Here is a 12,082-nt window from a genome sequence, read left to right as displayed (position 1 = left end):
GCAGATTTGCATTTCAGACAGCTTGCACGTCATGCATTTCAGACAGCTTGCAAGGCTGACTAAACATTTACTTTTGGATGGCTCATTTCCAGAGTCCAGAAATAGATCCTCTTTCACAATAAAGAGTGCCTGGGTGTGGCATCAGATGGCTTCTGTGCCCATGCCATTTGCATTCCTGCACTTTCCTCCTCACAGGGTGCTGCTGCTGCCCAGCGCCAAGCTCACTGCTGTGTCCCGCTCTCAGGGTAGACCTGCAGATAGGTGAGGCCTTACTTCCTAGCTGGATCATTCTTGGTAGGTATTTGGCAGTTCTTTTTGCATCATCTGATTTCAGGTCCTATTTAGGCAAAGGCAGGTGACTAATGCACATAGCGCTTGATTGCTTTACTGGTGGGCACCTGGCCTCTCACCAGTACAGAATGGGATGAATTGGCACAGCTGGAGAAGGACAAATGACATTTGCTTACACTGGATGCTTTAACAGTCAAGAGAGCATTCGTGTTTTGGAAACCTTTAGAACAATTTAGCTCTACTGCTGTTCAGAGGAGTTTTGCGCCACAGATGTACTTTTCTATCTATTGCAAATCCTTCCCTGCCACAGCTGAATTTCCATCCCTAAGAAACAAAACAATTAAAAAAATAATAATCAGGCTTTATGCAAAAGCACAGGAAAAGCTTTATGAATCCTTCAAGGGCTAAGAGACTCCATCTGAAAAGTGCTTGCCACACAGCACCCAGGCAAAAGCAAAGTGATGCAACTTTTGGTAAGGTGGACAGATTACAGTCAGGCAATTACACATCCCAGACCCTGTAATCGCATGCAACGGGAACACGTGTGGGTGTAGTACGAGGCGTGAGCCTGGTGTCACCAACCACAGGCTCCTCTGGTTACCCTGAAGGAGTTCTTCAGCAAATGGTTTCAAAATTTCCCCAAATCAGTAGGTCTGTATAGAAGTAGGCCTCTTTCTGCCATGAAAAGCAATTACTGAAGGACTGGGAAACATCCAGGACTACACTGGAAAATATCAGCCAGAAGAACTGATCTGTCATCTGTCTCATATCCAACTGTGTCTGGACAGTCAGAAAGGGAAAGGAAAGAAACCCCATCACACACAATAACAGATAATCTGTTATGCAGCTTTATATCAGGAAAGAGCCTGATATAGCTTCTGTAGGAAGTAAATTTAAACATCTGATATATGAACATCCTCACCTTTAATAACCATTACTGTCTTTCATCCTCCCATTTTTTAAAGTCTGAGAACAGCATTTAAAACTCTGGCCTCCTTTAAGCATTGCTCAGATGCTCCCCAGATGGCTTTTCCAAGGGGATTTCTAATTATTTGGGTTTTCAAAAGAAATATCCTGCAGGAATCTTTCTGCTTTCTGGAGATTTCTTTCCTTCCTCTAAAGATTTCTTCATCCAGGTCTTGATTTAAAACCTAACTCAAAGGAAACATTTCCAATTACTTCAATATCACATACCCTGGGGTAAAAAAAAAAACAAACCAAATCCTGTAAAAACAAAAATGGTGCAGATTTCAAAAGGATTCCCAGTGAAGTTCTGTGAAAAGGTAACTAGTCCAAAAGTTTCAGCCTAGAATATCGTGGAATAAAGGAGCATTTAGTGAGACTGAGAAAGTTTATACTGCATACAGACTACAAAGGATTATGATCTCCTCTCCACCAATAAAAATAAATGAAAACTGAAGCAACGGTTGCTGTAATAACAAGTAAACAAGAAAACCTCAGGTGCTCAAAAATATTTAAAGTTTTCAGATCCTGAACTACCTTAAACAGACCAGATTTCCAAAAGTGCTAAATTTCTATCCTCTGAAAATCCGCATTAGACATCCCCAAGTGGGAGACTGAAAGAAAACCATAGTCATTTCTGGAAAGCCTGATCATTGCACTTCTGCTTTAGAGGGCAGTTGGAGATGAGAGCAGAGCCCCTTATGCATTTGTAAATGAAGCATATTACTCTAATGAAAAAATAAGGTCTACGTCTCTCCCAGGCCACCAAAGCCACCTCCCAAGCAATAGTAAAATACAACGAGATGTGCTATTCGTAGAAAGCTGCTGCTCTGTATCCCCCAAAATAGGGCATAACCCTATAGGGCATGTTGCCCTGCCTCCTGCAAATACTGGCTGAGCAAACCGAGAGTGCTTCTGCATGTGCTTTAGTGCAGACCCACTGCTGGCTCAACACATGGTGCTATTCTCTGATGCACTGATGGACCCACACCATGGTGTCCAGTGTCTCAGACCACACCAGTATCATTGCCCTCCTCTTGAATCAGCATCTCTGCTCGCCAGTGGTGCTCAAGGGCAGTTGGTGCACCAGTTGGCACAGCTCAAGCCTCAGCCCGAGGGGTCAGAAGCTTGCAATCTGACTGCTACAAAGAACGTTTCTGATCCTGGAAATACCTTCTCCTGTGGCTGCGATAACCCATCATTTTTTCAGGTTAAAAGGATGAGCCCCAGTAAGTGCTGGGGTTAGCCTGGACATGGCCATTCAGAAACTCCCCTTTGCCATGTGGCTGCTTTCACTGCCTTAATGCTTCACGTATCTTTAGCTCTGGAAGGCTGGTAGAGTGGTTGTGAATGGTGTTTCATAAAGAGACTGCAAGGAAACAAAACCTTTCGTGGGGCCTCAGAAGCTGATGTAGTTCATGCAAAGGTCACACCCTTTTTATTTGCCTCTGAGCACCCCATTTGAGCAGCCTGGCCTTAACCCAGGCCACGGTTAACTGGCATGGACAACTGGGTGTTGCACCTCCTCCCATCCACCTGGCAGCCTCCTGCTTATCCATCAGTCTGGCAGTAACAGCCAAGAGAAACAACAGCAAGAGTTTAATACGCAACCCCAAACTCCTCCAAAAGGGCTGCTTTTCCACCCATCCTTTCTAGCAGCAGGAATATTTCAGGCAGGAGGAAAACAGGGGGGAGAAGCAGTGGATGTATTGTCCACTTTCTTTCACCATGGCAAATCAAAGCCCATTTTGGAACTACTACTTCCTTCTAGCCCAAGCCTGCTGATACCCCAACCTTAAACCCCCAGCTAACCCAATACATCTAAAGCACTAAGCGTTTCTCCTGCACAGCTTCACTCAATTCCCCAAGTCGTAACTCCTCCCAGACCACCCTTCACATGCCAAATCCACACATTTCCGTTCATCCTAACCTTCCCTCTCTCCCTTGTCTGATAGTCTTTCCCACATAAGCACCACATCCTTCCTGCCCCAACCTCACCACGAGGCTGGGTTTGTTCACCAAAGCAGATCAGAATGAAAAGTAAACACAACCTTTTGAATCTAAATGATTAGGAGATGAAGAAGAGAACTGTCCATACTAACATGCAAAAACAGAGGAAGACTGTGACACCCCACATTGCCCTCCAGGTCCCTCTGCAATCTCTTGTTGGGCTCAGCTCTGCAGCCTTCCACTTCAGCCCCCAGCCTCTGGGACTCCCCGGTACTGTGCTCTATGGCTGGCTGAGCTTGTTTTTTTCTTCCACTTTTCTGAAACAGCCAAAGTGTAGCACTTGTGTTTGATAAACAATTTAAAAAAAGAAACAAGCTCAAAAAAAGGCATGGTAGCTGGGGTCACAAAGGCTCTGCCTGCCCAGATCACCAGGGGATGAAGAAGAGGATACATCCTGGAAAACTGGATGTGTTCCCCCAATGTGTTCCCCCAATTTGCATGAGCAGTGACAGAGAGTCTGTGTCTCAAAGGCTGTAGAATCATAGAATGGTTTTGGTTGGAAGGGGCCTTAAAGATCATCAAGTTCCAAATTCCTTGCCATGGGCAGGGACACCTTCCACTAGACCAGGTTGCTCAACGCCGCATCCAACTTGGCCTTGAACACTTCCAGGGATGGGGTAGCCACAACTTCTCTGGGTAACGTGTTCCAGTGTCTCACCACCCTCATAGCAAAGACCTTCTTCCTAATACCTAATCTAAATCTACCCTCTTTCAGTTTAACACCATTATCTCTTGCCATTTCAATCCATGCTCTTATAAAAGATCCCTCCCCAGATTTCTTGTAGGCACCCTTTATGTACTGGAAGGCTGATCTAAGGTGTCCCTGTAGCCTTTTCTTCTCCAGGCTCAGCAAGCCCCAACTCTCTCAGCCTGTCTTCACTGGCGACGTGCTTCAGCCCTCTGATCATCTTCATGGCCCTCCTCTGGACTCACTCTAACAGGCCCACATCTTTCTTATGTGGGAAGTCCCAGAGCTGAACATAGTACTCCAGGTGGGGATCAGAGGGGGAGATTCACCTCCCTTGACCGGCTGGTCGTAATTCTTCTGATGCAGCCCAGGATACAGTTGGCTTTCTGGCCTGCAAGCACACACTGCTGGGTCATGTTGAGCTTCTCATAAACCAACACTCCCAAGTCCTTCTTCTTGGTGCTGCTCTCAATTCATTCTCTGGCCAGCCTGTATTTGTGCTTGCAATTGCTCCAACCCAGGTGAAGGACCTTGCACTTAGCTTTGCTGAACTTCATAAGGTTCACACTGGCCCACCTCGCAAGCTTGCCAAGGTCCCTCTGGATGGCATTCCTTCCCTCCAGCATACCAACTGAACCACATAACTTAGTGTTATCAGCAAACTTACTGAGGGTGCAATCAGTCCCACTCTCCATGTTGAACAGTATTAGTCCAAATACTGACCCATCAGGAGCATCACTCGTCACTGGTCTCCACTTGGACATCAAGCCATTGACCTTAACTCTGTGAATGTGACCATCCAGCCAATTCCTTATCCACTGAGTGGTCCATCCACCAAATCCATGCCTCTCCAGTTCAGAGACAAGGATGTTGTGCTGGACCGTATCAAATGCTTTTTACAAGTCCAGGCAGATAACATCAGCCGCTCTTCCCTTACCCACCAAAGCTGTAACTGCATTGTAAAAGGCCACCAAATTTGTCAGGCATGATTTTCCCTTAGTGAAGCCATCTTGGCTGCCATCAATCACCACTTTTCCATTATTTTAGCATAGTTTCTAGGAAGAACTGCTCCGTGATCTTGCCTGGCACAGAAGTGAGACTGATCATCCTGTAGTTCCCCAAGTCTTCTTTTTTTTCCCTTTTAATCTAAATAGCAATATTGCAAATATATTGGGAGAGGGGAGGAAAAAAATCTCATTGCCCCAAATTATGCATGAGGAACACCAGTGCAGAGGGATGGGAAGACTTACTTGCATCATAGGAAAATCACAGCAGAGCCAAGCCCCAAATCCCAATTCAGGGATTAACCACAGCCTCTTCTGAGTTTTCTATTTTCTGTTAATAAAGAAAACGCTGCAGTGATAGGACAAGGGGTAACAGGTTAAAACTTAAACAGGGGAAGTTTAGATTGGATATAAGGAGGAAATTCTTTCCTGTTAGGGTGGTGAGGCACTGGGATGGGTTGCCCAGGGAGGTTGTGAATGCTCCATCCCTGGCAGTGTTCAAGACCAGATTGGATGAGGCCTTGGGTGACATGGTTTAATGTGAGGTGTCCCTGCCCATGGCAGGGGGGGTGGAACTTGATGATCTTAAGGTCCTTTCCAACCCTAACTGTTCTATGATTCTATGATTCCATTTCCGTAGATTTCAATACCCAGTGATACTGCTGGATTTGCTGCCCAGTCATGAAATATTCAAGGATTCAGAAAAGCAGATGAAGGTCCAGTGAGTCAGTCATGAGCAGACACTGCCTTATTGTGCAACTTGTGCAGTGATGGTCATGTTCAGCTCTCTGACACCGCCTCTGCTAGCAAGGCCAGACTCAAAATACCTTGTGCCCTTCCATAAAATTCCACATTTCGGATTTTTTAATTTTTCTTTATGTTTTACACTTGAGATTGTTAAGCCAGGCTTGACAAGAAAAATTGGCCACCACCTCAATGCAACCTTCACAGAATCACAGCTAACAACCCACCAGGCAGGGCACGGCACTGCACAGAAACCCATGGCTTTCCAAGCACCGGCTGAGGGGAGTGGCATTCAAACATCCGTAACTGTTTAGCAGAGCTCACTTCACAAACACACAAGCTTTTGATTGTGATCTAGCCACCACGCATAAAGCAGGGTTTCGCTCACCCGCCACCCACTCACTTTCTGACTCCAGGCATGAGGCAGTGAGGCAGGGCAGCCTCCCCGGCACACACGAGTGATGGAAGATGGAGAAGGCAGTCGGGAAACTTCCTTGGCTCTCCCATATGTATTCCCCTCCTCCCTCCCTTCACTTCCTAACTGTCCATCTGCTGGGGTAACCACTGTCAACCCATGCCACAAATTGCTCTTTCTTCCCATGCTTCTGGTGCAAGCCCCCGCACCTCAGCCCTCTGTCTAAGCAGCACAAACCAGCCACATGAGGAAGTTCTCCTTTTCTTCTTATTATTTCTTTTTCTTTAAATGCCTTTTCATCATGGTTTCCTTGGGAAGATGAAGCAGCTAACCCAAAAGGTCAGAGATGCTTAGGAGGAAGGAGAGTGCTGTGGGGAGAAGAGGCAGGTGGACATTTAAGATCAGGTTGGACAGTGCTCTGAGCAACCTGCTGTAGTTGAAGATGTCCCTGCTTATTGCAGGAAGGTTGGACTAGATGACTTTTAAAGGTCCCTTCCAACCCAAACTGTTCTACGATTCCATGACGTGCCCTGTGAGCTGGCATAGCCACACTCACAACCTTCCCACTAAATACCTGAAGAAAACTAAGTGGGTTTTGAAAGAAAATGGGGAGCTTCTGAAAATCCTGAGGAATGGGCTGCCAAGCAACAAGTGATTAGCTCAATCGAAGCTCAGCCCTCCTCAGTCATACCCCAATACCCTTAAGTGCAGACACAAGGCATGGGCTCTCCCACCCATGAGCTGCTGGTTCCTACCCAGAACTCCACTTCCTCCCTTGGGAAAGGGCCCCACCTATAGGTGAAGAACCAAAGAGGAGCTCTTAGCCCCATCATCATGCCACTGAAGTTCAGACAATGGGTTATAGGGAGAACATGGAAGAACCAGGTTTCCTGAAGGTCTGCAAAGGAGGAATGAGGGCACCTTTGCAGTATTACTGTGATCTTCCAATGGGTAAATAGGAGAAAGCTAGTGGACCCAAATCTAAAACTGGTGCCCTAGAAGTGGTAGGTGGTGTAGAGGTTTGCAGGAAGGAAGGGCTGGGGTTGAGCTTCATGCAGTCCTTTGTGTTGCATGAAGGCAGCACAGACGGGGGATACTGTTCAGGACCTATATCCTGGTGACTTCTGGTATGCTCACAAACCAGTATCAAACTCCAGAACTGTGAGCACAGGCACAATGTGCTGATGGCCAGAGCTAGTGTTTTGGTATTAAGCAGGTAGAAATCTTGTGAAGCAGGCTGCTTCCCTGAGTTGTTTCAGGCCTGCTTCACGAGGAGGTAAATGGTGCTGTAGAAGTGCCTGTGTCTGTCCATCAACCACATGGAGTCTGAACAGCAAATTTAGGTATAACTGTCTCCACTGTAGATATCTAAGATTAGGTGAACTCCACCCAAAGGCCTTTATGCACTGAGGCATTTCACAGGTTCAAGAATAGATTAAACAAGTCATCAGAACTAGAAAGCTCTGGTGATGGGAACAGAGGAGAAAGAGAAGCCTTAGGCCTGAACCCTCAACCAACAAGATGTGGAGGGATGATGTGCACGATCCTCTATCCAGACCTGGCTAACATAGACCATACAGACGATTTTTGGGACCATGGATTCCAAAATTATAATTGTTGTCATGCAGGGTAAAGTTAAAAAAGAATCTCTGGATCCGGAAGGGCACAACTGTGGTCCTCTGTGACTTCCCCATACCACCAGCTCCTTGACAAACAGCCCGTTTGCTATTCTCTCCCAAGACACCACACAGCTCTACCAACAGTAATAGACCACACTGCAGCTTGTGGATGACAGACACCACCTCCCTTTCTCCAATGTCCCTTGATACAAAGGAAAAAGCAATGACTGTACAAGTGTCACCGATCCATGCTGCTTGGCTGATCAACATCATCCCAGGCAGAGACATACCACAGTTTCTACTGAAGGCAGCAGGAGCAGCTCTCAGCAGCGGAATGCCCTGCTTTGTCCCGAAATTGAGCACAGCCCTCTCACCCTTTGCCGTATTCCCACCCGCCTTCCTGGCTCCCAGCCTTCAGCCCTTTAACACCCACAGTTTTTTCCACTGTTCTGTGAAGCGATGAGAAATCCCCTGCCAGAGGACATTGTTCAAATGGGTTATTGAAAAGAAACGCAACTCCCTACTCCAGGTGAAAAAGCTCCTTCTTTTCCCCTTGAGGAAGAAGGATAATAGCACAGCCAGGGAAAAAAAGACTATCCCCAAAGCCTGCTGTAATAATATTAAATAAGAAACTGAAGGGGTTTGACCAGGAAAATCCCAAGTTCAAAAGAATAATTGCTCCAAGAGATTTAAGCCTACAGCTGAGTCACTAAACCGAAGAAACCTCTCCTTGGCCATAGAAAGCAAACAAATCTTCGGTCATGCAGCAAAGCTTCTGTATGTCCTTGTTAGAAAGAAAGAAGAAATAAGCCAAATGCAATTAATCATAGTCCCAGAAGAAAGGATGAAATCTCTGTAATTAGCTACCTAGGCTCATCTTTCCACTTTTAAAGACTAATCCAGCCTTCTTCTTTCACCTGCCTTGAAAGTCTACTGCAAATACCAAATCAGTTCTCTTCAGGGGTACACACTCACACTCACCTGCAGCCTGTGGTCCCCTAACAGCTTTGCAATAAATGTACAGGGAGGGGGGAACATTTGTAGGGAGCAAACAGAGCTCCTTTTCTTAGTCACCTTTTGTGCATGAGCTGGCATGGTGTTTTCAGACTATCCAAGAACCTGGGGACCTTGGCTGGTCTACAGGCATTATTTTCAAGCTAGGTATTTTATATTTACAATCCAATCCAATGACCAGAAAACACTAATTTTTATTTATTTATTTATTTAAAAAGCAAACAAGACCCCCCCCCAAAAAAAAACAACAGCACAGAAACATGAAAACACTTTCCAAATGGTTAATATTGCAACTGCTTGTGTTAATAAATTGGTTTAAACCTCATCCTCATGTGGTGTAAATTTGCCTGACCATCACTCTACCCATAAAAAGTGTGTTCTTCACAGCTGTATGCACTGTCTGTACAGAGGCAAGTGGACAGAGCTATATATTAACAGCAAGGTCTCCAGCAGTTAAATTCAGTAAGTTGAAGCCAGATGGCAAGCAGCTCCTTTAACTGCAAAAGGAAAAGCCACGCTCTATAGATGAAACATATCCAGTCTAAAAGTCACAATTCCTTTGCTACACGTTCATCCAAAGTTTTGGAAAACATGGGGAAAAAGTATAGTACTTCAGAGAGAGAAGGGCTGCAGACAGTGGCTACAGCTTAGGAGTGGAGGTCAGGACCCAACATCCAAAAAAATCCTATGCGAATCAAAACAAGCCATTCAACTTCCCTGGGGCTCCTTTAATAAATAACAGTTGACAAATATTATTCCAACAATAAAAACAACAACAGACTGGCTCCTTAGGTCAAATGCATCAATGGTAAATACAATACAGTTGCATAATACCAAAATGACATCAGCTGAGGAACTGAGACTGGTTTCTGCCCTGTCTCTTGTACACAAACCACTGCTAAGGTATGAATAAGGCTGTCAACAGACAGGAAAAGCTGGCCAGCTTTGTGGCAAGGGAAAGCAAAGAACAGACTGGACAGAAGTCTCCAGCTTTGCTCTTCCATGACATAGCAGAAATCCTTATTTTCAGAGGAAGGAGAATGGGCCATTCTTCTGTGAAAAAGATGGAAGTAATTATGCAGCTCCAAGTACAGCTGGAGCCTTCCTTTTAAAATGTGGCAGAGAGGGATGATTAACAGCTGATCTGTGGGATATGGCAACAAGGTCAAGGAGCCCCGGGTATGACCATAATGCAACACCCACTGCTTTCCCTCCAGGTTAGTGCTTCAGACACAGTCAGAGGTGCTGGGGATGCTCTGGAGGCTGTTTGGTGGCATGGAGCTGTCTTCACCTGCCAACTCACCAACAGCATCAGCCAAAAGGCTAAAAATCAGTAGGTTGCTCCTCCTTTTCTTTGCACAGAAATCTGGCAGAGGAACTAAGCACAGTGTCAGAGGGAAGGTGGGATCTGATTGCAGCAAAGGTTCTACCAAACACCCAGAGTGATCTTCTCAGCCTCAAGCTGTTGTTTATAAAATCCAATCAGCCCTCTGCATGTCAGGGTGGTCAAGAAGGATCCTGCCAGTGCGTTGGACTTTGTCCCTTTTTAATGGAAATTCCTACCATCCTTCCACGAGGATGCACAGATCTTCATGCAGAAAACGAAATGCTGCCTGCAGACAGGCTGCTTTCCGTAGTACTTCTACAGGACAGAAGAGCCAGCCCCGAAATCTCTGCGATGGGATGGGTACTTCGGCAGTGAGGCATGAACTGCGAGCCGAAGCTGCCCTCCGCCGGATGCAAGGGAAATAACCCACTGTGATGGGAAAGTCAAAAGCTACGTACTTCTCCAAGCGCAGGTCCCTTACTTTTCTGTAATGACCACTAACATTCACTTTCCTCAGTGTTATGTTGCAGGCACTAATGTAAAGGCCAGAAGCTTCCAAAATAAGGGGAGTCTGGAAGCGTTCTGTCGTCTGACAGCATCAAGTCCCAACATTCAAATGCTGGAATGCATTCAACTATCCCTAAATAGTGAATTGAAACAGGGGATTCTCTACTATTACTGATTTTTCCATACACCAGCAACTGATGCACACGCTGGAAAGTAAAACCCCATAATTTTTTGCTAGATAACAATTCTTAAATATGGGCATATAATCACAGATTAAGGTGGGAACTGAAGTAACCTTTATTTTCAGACAGTTGACATGCACAAAGGGACACAATCACTGTATTCAATTAAAAATAATACTAATTAAAACCGTATCCAAGCATCAACAGCTATAAAAACTTTAAAATCCTGAATTATTTGTTATGTACATCCCCAATTTTCATTTTGTGCACTATATTCAACTACAAAATGAATCCTCCTAGCCAGCCTTGTGTCAATTCACAAACACAGAACAAGCACCAATCACAAAATAATTAAAGAAAACCTTTCAGGTTTCAAGTGAGATGAAGAAAACTCCTGAGATTGTCTGCAGCAATTAATTTGACCCAATGCTGCCAAGGTACAGCAGCAAACAGAGTTTTCAGGGGCTACTCCCTAAAGAAGCAAGGTTAAAGTATTCTAATCATTAACCTTTGCAAAGATTTGAGACGCAAAGTAGTATTGCTGCAGCACCTGAATGCATGTGGACACACAACAGGGTTCAGAGAGCAATGTGCGATGCCTAACACCATAATGGAGCATGCCCTAAGCACGTATCACCTCATACAGTCCATGGTGCTTATGGCACTAGGACAAAGATCATGAGAAAAAAAACACACACACAAAAAAAATCAATGACATTTAACTTCACATCCTGGAGTTCATGAAAGTTGATTTTTAACAAGATGGCATTGCAGTACAAAGGAAGGGAGGTGGGACATAGGCTGGTAAGGTGGCCCTGGATCACCATGATGGTGAGAGGCAGTGTCAGGAACACTGGTGGGCAAGCCCACAATGATATCTAGTGGACACTGACCCCTGCCAGGAACACTGACCGACGCTTGCCAGTGACAAGGCAGATTCACTAAACCCAGAGATTCTCCTAGTGATTTTCAACCACTATTCTACACTGTAGCACAGCTCTAATGCTCACAAAGTTCGAAAAAAGTTATTTCCATGCTCACCTGATTCTGCAGAAGCAAGTGTCCATAATAAAAGAAGCAGAGCAAAAAAATGCTCAAAAATTCACATGGGTTTTTGTTAGGTCTTTTTTTGTTCCCCACTAGTGAGATGCTGGGTAATCTTCCAGGAAGGTTATAGCCACGTGTACTACCCTGCCTGCAAAGTTCTCTGACACACTACACGTTTTGTGCTTCCTCTACTAATAATGAACAGATACTGGTACATTCAGTAAGATCAAGCATTTCTTTCCTGTTGCAGCACATAAGAGAAGGTGTCAGC

The 12,082-nt window shown here is 45.2% G+C and overlaps 1 protein-coding gene across 2 annotated transcripts in view; it reads right to left on the bottom strand.

Annotated features, from left to right (window-relative positions):
* The window catches only part of SLC22A18 (solute carrier family 22 member 18), a 72,583-nt gene that overhangs the window by 48,711 nt on the left and 11,790 nt on the right, over positions 1-12,082 (bottom strand). The window lies entirely within an intron of this gene.

The sequence above is a fragment of the Pezoporus occidentalis genome, unplaced genomic scaffold (genome assembly GCF_034315485.1).
Source record: "Pezoporus occidentalis ecotype Australia unplaced genomic scaffold, CSIRO_AGI_Poc_V1 ctg137, whole genome shotgun sequence".
Lineage (NCBI taxonomy): Eukaryota > Metazoa > Chordata > Aves > Psittaciformes > Psittacidae > Pezoporus > Pezoporus occidentalis.
Note: the sequence above shows the minus strand (reverse complement) of the source record. Positions and strands in the feature narration are given on the sequence as shown.